Below are 4,944 nucleotides of genomic sequence, written 5' to 3'. Positions count from 1 at the left end.
CCCATGTATTTAATCTGTATTTATTGATAACACTGCAGTATCTTTGTTGTATGGTGGAGGACCAAGATGCCCAAGGAAAAAATAAGCAGAGCGAAATTCTGGTGCCAGACTGGAAGCAGGAACGTGGGAATTGTGACCTTTGACCTTTTCAAGTCCGGCCGCATGAATGGTGTCGCAGACTAGAGCCGAACAAAAGCACAGCTTGTGCGATGCTTCATGAAAAGCGCGGTTATACTGATACTATTATAATGGCATGAAGCATCCGTCTGCATGGAGTTATCGATGTGCTTTTTATATCCCTTAAATATACTGAAAATGAATCTAATGAAATGTGCCTTTAATATTCCTCGTGTGGATTGTTGATCACCATAGCAACGGACTTATGGCAAAAAGGAGGATGCTGTGGAATGGTCCCTGGACCTCTCGCTGGTAATGTCCCGGCCAATGACGCGCCCGTTTGCCCCACTGACCGAGAGCTGAGCGTGATGTCGATTGGTGAGATTAGTAAAATGAGAGACGAGTGAGTTTCCCCTTCTTTCTTTTTAGTTTCAAAGGAGAGCCAGCATTTAAACAGACGGTAACACTTCGCGCTTCAGCGCTGATAAGTGAACTTCACCATATGAGCTGAGACATACTTGGCTTTCGATGCGGGTGCACAGTTACACCAGGAGACGAGATCCATGCAGCTAGAGAGGTGGCCGGCTGACCTTTTGACCCCTTCCAGTTTTTACCGGCATTAACACTAACAGTGTCTTGGGAGCAGATTTGGTTCAGTGGCCTTGGGGTCAGGCTGGTGTTGGGCTCGGGTTATAGCACGACTGAGGTGGGTTATTGTGGCTTGCTGATGAATCTGATTGGCTGGGCCTCACAATCGGCTGCCCCCGAGCACAGATGCGGGTACGAGTCATAGTGTCTTTCTCCCCTTGTCTCGCAGATGAAGGCGTCTCCGCGTTACCTCGCTTTCTGCCGAGGTTTCGGCCCGCTGTGCCTAATCGCACGGTTTGTGGTGTGCGACCCACTGTAGGTCACTGCTCTCGAGTGCTCGGCTAATGTAGACGATCTCGCCAGGAAGCCGCGGTAAGTCCAGTTAGGCAGATGTGGATATGGGGGGTGGGGGGGCGGTGGGGATTTGTGTAGTTCTGTAACTGCTGCTTACCAACACAGAGCAGTCACTGTCAAGGTCAGTTTCCAATTTTATTTTTAAATACACAGATATGGAGGTGTGCTGGCCGCAGTGCGATCTGTGACCTCGATCACTTCTGTATGACCCAGCCGACAGTTGTACGTGCCAGCATTGGGGTCAGTCAAGATGCCCCCCCCCCCCCCCCCCCCAAGCCTGGGATTGGAACAGTAAAGGTGAAAAAGTCTAGATCCATCAACTCCTGAAAGGACATGCAGAAAACTGCAAACTGCATTTTACAATGACATAAATAGTGCTAATTATCAGTAAGTGTGGAATTATTATTATTATTGTTGTTGTTGTTATTATTCACTGTTTCTCCATTGATCCCTTTTCTAATGTATTGAATACTTAGCCCTGTAAGTTTTTCTGTGACAGCCGAGTTTTCTGTCTTTCTCCTACATGACAACAGTTCAGTGAGACAACAAAAGCTTACATATATCAACACTGACCGCTTTTAACCGTCATCCTTTGTGTTAAAGGACAAAGAAGTTGTCTTTAATATGGTTACTAACAACACCATTTTAATTTGAAATGCTCGTATTATAAATAAATGGGTTTTAATAATAACCTCTGTGATGGTCAGAACACAAACACGTAAATGAATCAAAGTAATAATAACACGGAATGCAGTGTAATCTTTTCATCACGTTTTGCGCTGAAGCCGATATTACCCTGTATTCTGAGTCTCAGCTTTATTGTTTTATCTGTAATATGTATTTGTATTTATTTTGACCATAAAATGCATTTGTCCATTGTCCCCGCCCCCCGACGCCGGTATCTCGCTAAACGCTTCGCCTGGGGGTCTGTTCTGAAATTTTAAACCTTCACGGCATCCACTGCTGAGAGTGTCTTTATTCTCGAACCAACAGACGTCTTGGTATATCCGCTGAGCCAAGAAAAGGCAGTCGTGATTAGTTAATTCTGGCTATGCCTGTCAGTCTGCACTAATGTAAAAGACAGTGGAGATCAACCAGAGATCGTCTACATATATTGTGCCAAGGGTGACTTGAGATTACCAACATGGGTTTTTGTTTTTTTTTTTTAGTTTGAATATTGAGTCTCAAAAATGCGATGTGTAACCATTTTCTTTAAAAAGGTATTTTAATGAGTGGACAAATCGCTCCCCGGTCACAAACTTGTTTACAGAGAGCTCAGAATGTCGTTTTCACAGTGGAAAAGGGGCATGAGGGCAATTTTTAGCATCTTCAGATATATTAAAGAACCACCAACAGGTGCCCTAACCTTCATATGATTGCCTGACATTGAAGATAACCTTCTCATATTCAGTCAGACAATATTACGGTCTGTCGTGAGTGTTTATGATCTGTGAATGTGTCGAGTGTGGGGGGGAAAACACCTGCCCGTCCATTGTTTAAACTTTGAAGCCTTTAAAAATGTTCTTTTTGTTTCCTTCTGAAACGTGTAAAATGAGTCGCCCCCTGCTGGATACTGTCACTTTTTGAACAATACCAAGCTTTCGTTCTAACATGATCGATTCAGTATAAAAAATGTGTAGAAAGTTCGCATCCCTAGACGACTGAGCAGTCGGCCTGGATCCAAAGAGATTTCAGCCGCATATAGCCCGAGACGGAGATACTGTATTACTTACTCTTCCGCATTTTCTTGTTTTTTTCCCCTACATTGATTCTCAAACATTTTCTTAAGTTCTAATGTATAATCATTTTGAGGGAAATGACAAATTCCCGATTAGCACTCTAGTTAACTATTTCAACATGGTAATTATGCAGAAATTGAGTGAATACACGAATAGCCTGGCGGAAGGAATTGAAAATATATATTTTTTTAAATAGATATTTCCGTTTGTATTATAATGACTAAATGACTTGAAACGCCTGTAATTTGCAGCAATCCGCGAAAACAAGCCATAGCGTATTTGGACACCGTGTAAAACAGACCAGGCAAAATCTATTTTACTGTACTGTGACACGTATTCATTCTATCCAGGAAAACCGTGGTTTTAAAAACGGACACTGACTGAACTAGCGGAGTTTGATGAAATGACCCTGAATCATGCAGCCTTTAATTATGCAGTTATACAAAATCCCATTAACAGCAATAAATTTAACCAAGGCGAAATGAGGATAACGCACCTATTCCTCGACATTTCTATTTAGGCCCATGTAAAAATACATATTAAATATTATATGATCAAATGTTTTTATATATGTAATTTCACTTGAACACTATACACCACTTCCTTTCTCACATCTGGGGCGATGTTGTGCCTTGAAACGGTGTTATTTAAACTATCGATACACGCATTATACTAATAGCTGTAGTTATCAAAGTGCTATTCCGAAAAATGTGTTATAATTTAACAACGAACAAATGCATTCCTAGAGATGACTAAATGTTAGTGAAATGTAGATGTAAATAAAGTCATTAAACAGGTTATTTGATTCGGGAGTCTAATTTCATTGATAGATTTCTCCCTCCTGGAACAACGGGTAGTTATGAATGTGGCCGTGATTATCACTCTTTTAGATATTCTTAGAAAATTACGCCTGGTGTTAGAAGGTTTTGGAAGTAATTGGTCACTGTTGACCCATGACGACATATTCGCAAGGAATGGCGGGATAAAAAAAATCGATCTCCAAGGAGAATTGGGTTAGTAATCCGCCTGTTATGCATTTAGAGAAACTTTGTGAGGTGTAGATGATCAAGGCTTTATGTGTTACAGGACCTTAGGAAATAGGTTAGTGTGTTCAGTGTCATCATTGCTTATTTCCTCTGCTTCAGCCCATCTACTCAGTCTTGTCTGTCTTTCCACGTCTATCCGTTCACGTTAACCAGCAACCGATTCATAAAGCGCCGAATGACGTCCCGGGCATCTTGAAATATTTGTGGCCCATAGAAAAAGTGCGGGGGGTGCATGAACTGTGGCGTGTCCTTTCAAACGGTTACTCAGGCTGAACAGGGCCTCTGGAACTTATCATGGTTATATAAGTAAATAAATAAATAAATGTAATTAGCTGCTGCAACGATACACCACAAGCAAACGCTTTCTTGTGTAGCTGCATAAGCCGTCCCTCGTCGCGTGACACCCCCGTACTCGTTTGGGTTACATCCATCCAGTTCGATTGTGTTCCGCGGGGAGGGAATGCCGTTATGCCCCAGTGAGTATAATATTATTTTATATGTCAAAATGAAGGGAGGCGAAAGAATTTGAATACCCCCTGTGTGTCGCCTCTGCTCAATATTTAGAGTGAAAGAAGCGACGTGCTTTGCTTTGCTGAAAAGAGCGAAAACATGGATGTAAATGCGCCCCCCGCGCTCGGGCCGACGCCGCCTTTGATCAGAAAGGGCAGCTCGTTTTGTCACCCGGAGATGCTGATGTTGTTCCCCCGCGCACGACCTCGTCAATGGGATGGGGAGAAAAAAGGTGGTAAAATCATAAATGGATGACTTTGTGACGACCTCTGCTGCAAGCAGGCGCGGGATAACGGCCCCTAGTAGACATGGAAATGGCTTAGCGCTATCGCCGTTTCCGTGGCAACCATCTGAGTTTACCCCCCCTCCCCTCCATCTCAGGAAGAGAAATGAGTTATGAAAAGACTGGAGTGAAGCAGGGATTAAAACATGATCCTGGGGACAGCGTGTCAATCAAAAGCCAACTCGAAAATCTGTTTCCCCCCCCATTATAAATCTATACTCGTATAGGTACCTGAGACAATTTTATATTTCTGGGCTGGGAATGATGAACTGATGCTACCGAGCGCCAATTCAGATGTGGACGTTTT

Source organism: Paramormyrops kingsleyae, chromosome 1 (assembly GCF_048594095.1).
Source record: "Paramormyrops kingsleyae isolate MSU_618 chromosome 1, PKINGS_0.4, whole genome shotgun sequence".
In the NCBI taxonomy this organism is placed as follows: domain Eukaryota; kingdom Metazoa; phylum Chordata; class Actinopteri; order Osteoglossiformes; family Mormyridae; genus Paramormyrops; species Paramormyrops kingsleyae.
This window is presented reverse-complemented; position numbering follows the sequence as displayed.